Source organism: Gossypium hirsutum, chromosome A13, assembly GCF_007990345.1.
Source record: "Gossypium hirsutum isolate 1008001.06 chromosome A13, Gossypium_hirsutum_v2.1, whole genome shotgun sequence".
Taxonomy (NCBI): Eukaryota; Viridiplantae; Streptophyta; class Magnoliopsida; order Malvales; family Malvaceae; genus Gossypium; species Gossypium hirsutum.
Window position 1 is genome coordinate 72,210,952 of NC_053436.1, and position 12,164 is coordinate 72,223,115.

A 12,164-nucleotide genomic window follows, 5' to 3' on the forward strand; every position below is an offset into this window, starting at 1 on the left:
TAAATTATACTTTATGAGATATTTGAAACCTTGTGAAACAGGGCCAGAGTGATTTCTGGATCCTCTGTTCTGACTTTAAAAATTCATAATAAATTGTAAAAAAATAATTAGAAGTAATTCTTTATATGTACAGATTCCTTATTGAGTCTAATTTTAAGAGAAACAAACCTCGTAGTCATTGAAATTCTGTATAGAGAGATATCTTATTCGTAATACATAGATGTCAGAGCAGTCGAACGTGACTTTAACTAATAAACTATACTAATTGGCACAACCAAAAATTCTAGAAAACAGTTAGTAAATAGATATATGAGTCTAGATTTAGGGAAAATTTACGGATCTTGATTTCGAGCTTCGTAACTCGAGATATGATTTTTCTTGTAACTGTGACGCGGGTAGCTAGAAAGCTGTGAATGTAGAAACAAATGATTTGAAGTTCTTAATTTGATAAATTATGTTCGGTAACCCCTCAAGCTTGACTCCGGCGATGGTTTCGGGTGTGGGGGCGTTACAACCAGAGCAACAGCCAATATGAAGAACAAAAAATTTTGTATTTTTCCTTTGAACATTCGGCTATAAAGCCAAAAACAATCCATTGTAAGTTTTTTACACACACACTAATACGCTGATTGAATAGAAAATTCGAAAGTAATTTTTTTCGAAAGGTGATCCCGAGTTTTTTTTCTGTTTCTTCTCCTTCTGAATCTGTTTTTGCCTTTTTTTTAAGTTTGCATGTGGTTTTCTGTATGAGAAATTAAAAGAAGAAAAGCATACCTTCTAACGAGCCATCGGAGGCCATATCTTCTTCGTTGAAATCGAAGCTTGAGATATGTTTCTGATGTAACACCCCGTACTCGAGACCGTTGCCGGAGTCGAACACGAGGTGTTAACGGACTTACTTCATTACTTACCCAGCTCACACAATTCATTTTTAAATTTTTCCAGACAAGCTGGCTAACTGCATCACAGTCACTTAAAAAATCATATCTCTAGTTCTAAAACTCGAAATTCAGTTCCGTAAATTTTTCCTAAAACTAGACTCATATATATATCTACAATTTTTTTTTTAGAATTTTTGGTTGGGCCAATTAGTACAGTTTATTAGTTAAAGTCTCCCCTATTTTAGGGTTCGACTACTCTGACCTCTGTGTATTACGAATTAGATATCTCCCTTTACAGAGCTTCAATGACTATGCAGTTTGTCTCTAATAAAACTAGACTCAATAATGAATCTGTACATGTTAATCATGACTTATAATTATCTTTGTAAAATTTATGGTGAATTTTCAAAGTTATAACAGGAGATCCAGAAATCATTCTGGCCCTGTTTCACAAAAATTTAAACATCTCATAAAATATAGCTCATATATCTGTTTTGTTTCTTCCATATGAAAATAGACTCATCAAGCTTCGATTCCATAACTTATTCATTATTTAATTCTATTTCTGCTATTTTTAGTTATTTTTCAGACTCACTTCACTACTGTTGTCTGAAAAATATTTTGTGGTAAATTTTACCTATTTCATGGTTTCCATGGATTAGCTAGCAATTTGACATACATAGCACCAATTATGATCATGATTAGCCATTCCAATGGCTAATCATTACCAAGCATTTCCATACCACTCAATAACCATATCATAAGACCATATATATATACAAAATGATTATAATGCCATACTCAACATATACAAGCCATTTTCGCAGGGCTATACGAATATACATTACCAAAAGATACTTAATTAACAACAAAGGTCAGTCCTATACATGCCATTATCAAAGTTCGACTGAAAGAGTACCAAAAAGGGGCTTAGATAGTGTGGATGACTTCGACTTTGACACTTCCAAGACCGTCTGACGAACAAAATCTACAAAATAGAGAATTAAGGTAACGGAGTAAGCATTACTATGCTTAGTAAGTTTTAAGCAATGAAAACCATTAATTTACTTATAGATCGATTATTGAAATTAAAAATAAGATCATAAGAATTCGAAAAGCATCTCATGTAACCTTTCACCATAATCGAATACACATATGAGATTTTTACATATACTTCTCATTTGACATTCATGATTCAATTCCGATCAATCTAACATATACAGGTATATAATACATACCTGAACAACTTAATGCATTGAACAATTTCAATGGTGGTTTCCTCCGAACATTCGAAATCACAATCTTACTCAAATCACCGGCATTAAGCCTGCTAGGTTTTTTTTTAAAACCCGTTTCCAATTTCTAGCACAAAGCCTGCGGGATTTAACCTGGATATCTATTACCAGCACTAGGCCTGCGGACTATAAGTCTGGATATAATACCAGCATTAAGCCTGCGGGATTTAACTCGGATATAATACCACATAAATTTTGCCTATTTAATTATATACTCACACATCCCATTCAACTTACTACATTAGCAGTCATTTACTACATTCAGATACAAGCTCCATATGAATATGACCATTTTCATTTCGGTTCAAAAATCCCACATAGATAATAATATATACATATATATATAACCATATCACCATTTAATCTTAACTTATAGTGATCACTCATCTATATGGCATACATATAAATCATTTATCACATAATTTACTACAAGTGGGACCAAAGATTACGATTCAACTAATGTATTCATACTAAGAAATTATCATTTATATATTTTAAAGGTGACCACTTAAAACTTACATCGGATGCTTGAACCGTTGCGGATTATCTACTCGACTGCTTTCTCCTTTCCCTTTTCTGATTTAAACCCCTTTTGCTCTTGAGCTTAATTAAAACAAATAGATTTATTTAAATTATTTACTCGGCTTTACTTCTTAGTTTAGTAGTCACAATAAACAATCATATAACTTCGAAACATAATATGTTTTATAGAATAGGCTACGATTGTTGTTATTATTTTATGCCTATTACACCGACATCTATTTCGCATACACAAACCAAAATTTACATAACTTACCATGCTTTATATACACAAGCTTTTAAGTATATGTATCCAAACGCCTCTAAGACTCAAGGTACATACATAAGGCATTCGTATATCTATGCCTATGTGTGACTATCACAATTGAATGATTACTAGTCTTATGCACAACCTCGGATTCACATAAATAAATATTTAACATGTCATTACTTTATAAACCCCATTTGGCCCTAATCAAACAAATTTAACTTCTATAAAAAGGTTTTCATTCCATGATCAATGTAACCATTTCATATTGGTTTTATCTATGCCACACAATGACCGATTCACTCCATTACTTAAATAACCGATTCTATCTTGCTCCTATAGGATTACAACTTACTTACTATAATTTCTAATCTTATACCTATTATTATAGGAAATATTCGAATGCTTCAACATAGCTAACTAAAATTTCCTAACAACATCTTATTAGCCATTTATTAGCCTTCAAAAAGCATCTAATACAAGACAATTAATAACTATACAATATACTAAATTTGCTAGCACCCATATTACTTAACCGAACGTTATAACCTCAATTACACTTTTTTTTTAAAACATTCGGCACCTCCCTCTAAACATACACTAATCTCAACCTTCAAGTTAACAACAATTTATCACTCTTCATATCCTAATATACCATCCCTTTTAATTACATAAAGAAAGAAAGAAAAATATTTACCAAGAGTTTCAAACTACTTGGCCGAATATCAAACCTCCAAACAACCAAAAATTTAACTCATGGAATGAATAGAATTTGAACAAATCACCCAAATTATACATAAATTTTCAAGAATTTCAAAGTACTTACCTCTTTCTAAATATTCTCCAAGCCGAAATCAAACAAAGAAATTTTTTTCTTCTTTCTAATCTCAAGTTACGGCAATGGTGGAGTGAGGATGAACCAACTTTGGTTTCTCCTCCCACTCACCCAAATATTTTATTAATCTTTATTCATTATTTCATTTTTGTAATATTAATTATTAGCAAAAATAATTATTTTATACATAAATCCATAACATGGCCGGCCACTAACAAAAATTTTGACTAATTGACATGCAAGTACATTTTTTTAACCTCATGCACAATTAGATCCTTTTATAATTACCTATCCTATTTCACAAAAGTCTCACCTAAGTCCCTTCTTCAAAATTTCACATATTGATGACAAAATTAATGCATGAAACTTTCACACATTCATATTCACATAAAATAAACATAGAATATGACGGTTAATTATTTTTATGACTCGGTTTTGTGGTCCCGAAACCACTTCCCAACTAGGGTCAAATTAGGGCTGTTACATCTGAGGCTAAAAAAAATCTGACCTTCTGAGGCGTGGGTTAGAATAGGAAAAAGGGACGATTTCATTGCGAGCTATCATCCATCGATTTCAATGGTGGAACGGTGGCAGTTGAATGGTCAAAAGGGGATGGAAAAGCCTGAAAGTCTGCTGCGCCGAAACCCTAATAATTGGGTCTTCGGTTTATGGCTCAAAGGAATAGCAAATTGCCATTCAATGGCCTTTAATTTTGGGAATAAAACAAAAAGACACCGTCCCAGGGGGGAAGGATCTGCGCATTGACTCGATGGGTCGGCCGGATCCGCTTTTTTTGCTTGAAAGGGTTAATTGAGCGTTAGGTCCTTCCCCTTTGCGCGGTCGTTCAATCACATGTTGTTTGTTTTATTTATTTTTTTTAATTTAGCCCTGTAATAAGTGCTTATTTGCGATTGGGTCCACTCCTCAATGAGGTGTTTTGGGATCTGGAATAATTCCAGCTTTAGTCCCTGTGAATTTAAACACATTGCGCGCTGGTCCCTATTTTGGGTTTCTTCTATTTTTGAATTATCCCTCTTATTTTAATTCAGTTTTAATTTAGTTTTTCTATTTGTATAGCTTACCATTTTTAAAATACTTTTAATATTCTTACACGTGTTCGTCCATTTTAATGGTCTGGTTTGCTTTTATTTGTGCAATGAGTTGGAAGTTTTTTATTTATTATATTATTTTAACACTTTGCACAATATTTCTTTAAATGTTCTATATATATTCGTATGTGTATTATTCTCATCGAGTTTTCAATTTGTAATGCCAATTATTTTGAAGTTCTCAATATTTTTGCATATTTGTTGAGCCATTTTGATAACTTTATTTTGTTTTTTAAAATCATTGTGTTCAAACTCTTTTTACATTAAATCACTTTAACATTTTTATGATATTTTGTTTGAATGTTTTGTATATATTGGTACATATATTTAATCCTAGATACATATTTAACTCCATGCTATTGTTACATATAATTGCTTTTAAAATTTACATATATATATAGACAAATGTGTTTTTTAATCTATTATGCGTATAATTTATTTCCCAAGATTATATTTTTAGTATATGTGTATTTTTACTATCTTTTTGAGTTTTATGTATTACTTAAATTTTCCTTTATTGTGTGTGTATTGCTTTTTTTCAATAAATATTTGTATTTTGCATATTATTTGGATCCAAATGTATTCGCTCTATAATATCTATTTTAATAGTTATATACATACCTAGTTTTTTTACGCGAATTATTTCAAATTCATTAATCCATATATTATATATATTATATGTTCATTAGCCCACCATTATTTTAAAATTGACTCATACCACATTAACTACTAATTTCCATCTTGTTTCGTGCATGTTACGTTAATGGCTTTTATATTATACTATATACATTATCGTTGCATATTATTTATTCATTGTTTTGTATTGTGATATCAATTATCCTCCATACATGCTTGAAAATTGGGTTATTTTTTTAGATTAATTATAGTTAATTGTTTATTTTGTTAGTTGATTAAATAAGGCTATATTATCTTCATTCATCTATCATGGTATTTTATGCATACATATTATCCCATGCTTTTATTTTTCTCTTGGTTTATGAAATGTTGTTTTATAAGGTCCAATTCTTTAAAACTAACTATTTCATTCTATTTCAAGTACAATTACTGCGTTTTAAGCTGGTTTTACAATTATTCGTTTTGAAAATTCCATAAAACCAAGGCAATACTTAATGTTTGGAAATTCGGGGAATAGTGCCTTATCGCGTTGGGTTTCGATTTCCCGTTTGTTCAAAATAATCGAATATTCCTTTAGAATTTCACTCGTGTTTTCTAAATCCTAAAACAAGGCAATGTTTGATATTTGGAAATTTGGGAAATCGTGCCCTATCGTGCTGGGTTTCAATTTCCCTTTTGCCCAAAATAGTCAAATATTTCTTTAGGATTTCCCTCGTGTTTTCTAAATTCTAAGATAAGGCAATGTTCAATGTTTGGAAATTTGGGGAATCGTGCCCTACCGTGCTGGGTTTCAGTTTTTCGTTGGACTAAATAATTGGCCATCCTTTTTTAGTTTTCAACGTATAAACTTTTGGAAGTCACAATTTATCGTGTTTTTGAGGGTATAAAGGATCGTGTCCCATCGTGCTAGATGTGATGCTATATTCCTTTGAAACAAGAGAGTTTTGACGACCAAATCGAGCCATTCAAATGTTTTAAAAGGAACCATATTTCAAAATAGCTGTAAATCTTAGACATAAGGACAGTACTTAATCAATTTGATACCAATTTTGGGCATAGTGAGGGTGCTAATCCTTACTCATATGTAACCGGCTCCCAAACCCGTTTTCTCAAATTTAAGTAGGCCAAAATCGATTTAAATAAAACAAAGTGTTTTATTAGGTGACCTAATCACACCAAAATAAAAAGGATTGGTGGCGACTCTACAGCACGTTTTAAAAAGTCGATCGCCAATTTTTTTAAAACCTTAAAATGGTTTCGACAGTAAGCATATGTATATATGTGGACATATGAAATATGTATGAGTTATTTGAGAATAAGATGTGCATATATAGTTGAATTATGAATAATTGAGCTATATAAGAATTATAGATATGTGGTTATATTTTTCCATGAACTACATGAATGAAATGGTTTAAAAATGTGTTATGTGATAGTTTATTTGTATATGGCTTACTAAGCTTTTGAAAGCTAACTTTGTGTGTGTTTTCAATTGTTTTTATATATCAAAGCTACCAAGAGCTCGGGGATCGTCAAGGATCGTCGAGGATCATCACCACAATATCGAACTCTATTTTGGTACCTTTTGAAAATTTGTATATTGAAGTATGGCATGTATAGGCTAGAAGTATTTCAATATGTTTTTGAGTTGTGAATATTACCCATGTGATATGACTTGTTTTTAAGAAACTTCTCATCACAAGTCACGTGATTAGTGCAACCACTATCAACTAATCAACTATCACATGGAGTGCTTAATGAGAAACAAGAGACAACAAACAATTGGTCCTCTTCTTCTTTAATTGTAGCATATGCTCCACCTAGTTGTTGATTTCTTGTTTCTTTGCAGAACCTCTCAATGTGCCCCATCAAGTTACACCATCTACACTTCATATCTGGCCTTCTCCGACACCTAAAAAGGGGATGGTTTGTTTTCCGCAATACTTACATGAAGAGAACTTGTTGGAGTTTACAACACAACTACCCTCTGTAGTAGCTTTTGAACCACTGGTGCCATCACTTTTCTTCTCTTTTCACTTCTTGTCATTTTCTCCTTCACTTATTGTATCTTTGCCTTTAGTGCTCCTTATATGCTTCCTTCTTGCCTCATTAGCCTTTTTTGTTGTTTTGCTTGTAAAGCATTGATCAACTCCACTACTCTCAACTAAGTCAAGTCCTTGGTATTCTCCAAAGAAGAAATTATTGCTTCCTACTTCTTAGGCAGAGAAACTAGTATTTTTTGCACTAGTCTACTGCCATAGAGATCAGTCTCAAGAACCCTTACCTTGTTAGAAATCTCAATCAACATGTCTGAGTATTTTTTATTGGATCAAACTACTTCATCTACAGCCTCTCGAATTCCCTAATCAAGTTCAACACCTCTATGCTTTTGATCCTCTCATCTCGTTGATACACAGTCTAGAGGTAGTCCCATATCTCCTTTGTTGATCCAAAAACCACAATTCTATTGAATATGGCTGGTGAAATAGTAGCATAAAGGCCAACCTTTGTTTTTGCCTTCTTGGCAGTTCTCTCCTTTTTCAGTTTGATCTGGTTCATAGTTGGATTGTTGGGAAATGGAACAACCTCATAGTCTTGTATGACAGCTTCCCAATAATCACAACCCTCCATGTATACTTGTATTCTTATAGCCGATGCTTGATAGTTCTCTCTATCAAACACTAGTGGGGCAAAAGCAAATAGGTTGTTTGATCCTAATTCTTCTATTTTTCTTAATTCCTTACAAGTGTATCTATCAATTTTTCTCACATGATTCTCATAGGTCCCTCAAGGAAAAAGAGGTTCTGGTACCAATGTTGTTCTAGTAGACAGCTAACTGAAGGCACATAAACAAAAAATGGAGAAAACCGATAAAAATTCATTAATCACACAATGCTTATATACATGACTCAAGCTAAAAAAATCTTTACAAATTCAACTTCCTACTTCTACAAACAAGGTAACAAACTTAGCTTCCAACTCTTACTATCAAGCTAACAATCTCTTAAGAAGTAGTACTTTGACTAAGACTATCTTAATGACAAAAAAGACTTTGTAGCCCTTGAGACACTAACAAAGGGTGTCTTTTGGCAAAGTATGTGTAGATTTTCAAAAGGAGTTGTTTGTAGTTGATGTTGGTGTAATTCTAACATTGCTTCTCTCTGTCTCTATTTGGATTTCTTGGTTTATTTTGTGGGTATAATATGTGTCATGTGTTTCATCTAATCGAATTGTCTAGGTGCTTAATGATAGCTCACATCATTATGACCTTCTGCTTAATGTTAGTAAACTATATTGGATGGATTTAATAATGAACTAATTGTGGATGTTGGATGGATTTAATAATGAACTAATTGTGGATGTTGTTGCTATAAAACTTAATTGCAAAATAGGGATCAATAGACAAAGTCTGTTTTTGTTGCTGTTAGTATTGTTATATTTTACTCAATTAAGTTAATCTCCATATGTTGGCCTAATAACTAATATTTGTGGCAACAAAAATATAATTTTATTGCATGTAAATTTTAATCGGTATATTATACATCAAAGAAACAATTAGAGGATAAAAAATAAAAACACTTATAAGCCGATAATGCAATTAACCAAGCCAAAAGATCTTTAACTCTACATAATTCACGGCTTGACTTATGTAACATGAAATATTTTGAATCTTTTGAGAAATACCAATCATTGCATAATAGGGTTACATATTTATTTGTAGAAATTCAAATTTAATAAAAAAAAAGTTTACAGTATGTTATTATATATCAGCATGAACTGTTTGTTCATCCTTCAACATGTTTTCTAACTCCTTAACAAAATTTTTCATAGCAGAGGCTGGAAGACAAACTGGAACTATGATTTCATCCTCTCCTTTCTTATTCTTGGATGGTATATAAAAGCTTATTAGCTCCCAACAAGTTTCTAGTCCTACAAGGACCGCTTCACCCCATCCAAAATCAATCTCTTTGAACTTTGCTCGTGTTAAATCCGACACGATGTAGGATCCCGCCAATTTAACATTTGCTCGACCTCTAGTGACCAATAAATCCATTGTTGATTTCATGTACTCATCCGTTACCTTTGTCTTGGCTTGTTTCACTAGCTTTAATGCATACTCTAGTAGGTTTTGGGTTAGCTTCCCAATGCTTGATGAAGCTGCGGGGAAGCCAAGTGCATTCCCATGATATCCCAATGGCAAAGGAGGATTGAACTTGAAATGAGCATTGACGATGCAAATAAGGCGAACATCTTCGTTTGGATCAAGTTCCAAAGCTTTCGTACGACAGCACCATAAGCAGGCAGATAAGATATCAAATGTTGAACAACGGAGGTTGTGGGGGACAAATCTACGGAGTGATGAAATATGAGATTGTCTAAATAAAAATGAACGACAAACCAAGTTGTCTGTCGGAATAATTGTGCCGTTTTTTGGACCTGAAGTATTGTGAGAGTACTCCTCGTGTTGATATGTTATGAGTGGTGAATCTCGAGCACTCAAGAGATGCCTTTCCCAAACTGGTGGCATTGAGGGAACAAGTGCACCACGTGCTATCTCTCCTACGGCAGTCATGAATTGGGAGAGGCCAGTTCCGTCACCCATTGTGTGGTTAAACCGATGTGCAAAGATGAAGCCACCACATTTCAACCGTGTTACCTACTCAAATATATATAAGCTAGAGTATGTCATACTCACGATCTAGGTAAAAAATAAAAATGTATTTATAAAAAAGGATATGTAAGAAATAAAGGAAGTTTTGCTTGAAAGGAAAAAAATTAAAGGTTTGGAGATCTTGATTTCTTAAGTTTAAGTCCTATCATTTGTAAATTAATTTTAGGTTTAAATTATTATTTTATAAATTTTATAAAAAATTATAGAAAGATAAAAATACTCGAATAATAATATTTATTTTTAATATATAAAATGCTTTTTAGTAAATTCTAAATTAAGTTGGTGTGGATTAATTCATGACATCAATTAAATTGGATATTTAAATATAGTATGTATAGGTACAGATAATTTTACTTGCGAGCTAGAAATACTTAAATATTATAAAAAAATAGTTTTTTTAATCCTTGATGTGTATTAATTAAGATGCATGGAGAAAATTTTTGAAAGTTTAAGAAAATGTATAGAGAACTTTTTTTACAAACTGTTTTGAAAACAGTTTATTATTAATATTATTGGCAGAGTCGTATTTCATTTTTAATTTTAAAAATTTTACTATATTTTTTAACATTTTAAATTAAAATTTTATTATATGATTGCAAACATATTTTAAAAAGCAAGTAAACTTCGTGAAATTTTTAAGTTCAAAAAAGTTTAATTGTGTTTTAGTTAAATATTGATTTTATATTATTTCAACTAATTACTTATTATTTTACTATCGATTGTTTCATTTATTTTATTTTTATTACTTTTAAAATAATAATTTGTTTTCTAAATGATTTTAGAAAAATTAAACAGGTCGTCATATAATTAGTAAAAAATATATTTTTTATATTATAAAACCATATTATTTAGACGTAAAACTATTTGCAACACACGTATCATTGGAAATATATTTACCAACATGTTTTAGAACAATTTTAAGAATTCTATTATTTCTAAAACTTAATTTCAAAAATATATTTACCAACATATTTTATAATATAAATAATGTTAAAAAGTTTAAAGAGTTTTATAACAACAAATTTTTATAAATAAATTAAAAATCACATTTAAAATTACTTTTAAAAGTTTTAAAATAACATAATTTTTAAATTTCATAATTTAAAATAACTGTTAAAAGTTTGAGAATAACATAATTTATAATCATTAAATTAATTTTTTTGTTAAATAGTATTTAAATAATGTTTTATAATTCTTAAAAGCATTGAATTTATATATATTTTTAATTATTGTTTCACTTATTGGTTTTAACAATATTTTTTTGAATAATCAATTTGTATTTTTTTCATATATTCATAAAAATTATAAAAAATAAACAATATTTAATACATTTTAATTGATATACATAGTCAATCCCTACATCCCACAAGTAAAAAAAACTAATATATATGATGTGTAAAAAATTAATATAGTTTGATGTTCGTAAAGTTGATTACTCCTTACATGTTGTGTATAAATTAGAGAAGAATAAAGTCTAAAAAAACCAAATACCTGGATTAGCAACAATGGAGAATTTAGCAAACCGTTGGAACCAGGGACATCGTAAAGAAGCTCCTCTGCACAAGGAAATGGTGGGTAAAGCTCGTCACCGAAGTCTACCAACGAAACATCAGCATCAGCCTCAATAAACAAAACACCTTCACCAGTGCAATCAACTATAAGCTTGCGATTAGGTCCTTCCCTTAATCTACCAGCAAATGGATAATAAAAAACCAAAGCTTTAGCCAGTGCCTCCTTAATGACCTTAGCAGGGTCCTTTCCTTTCATGGAAAGGTTGCTCTGGTGAAAATGGAACCCTCGGACATGGAATCAGTGGCCCTCTTGATCATCAATGTCTGAGAGTGGTTTACACTCATGAGGAGTTGGCTCACATGGGACGACGAGCTCAGCTTCTTGCCTACGGACTGTAAACACTAGAGATTTGGATGGTAACAATGCCATGTGCTGAA

At 31.4% G+C, this 12,164-nt stretch overlaps 1 pseudogene; it reads right to left on the bottom strand.

Annotated features, from left to right (window-relative positions):
* Window positions 1-9,294: 9,294 nt before the first annotated feature.
* On the bottom strand, window positions 9,295-12,164 carry LOC107934281 (benzyl alcohol O-benzoyltransferase-like; annotated as a pseudogene).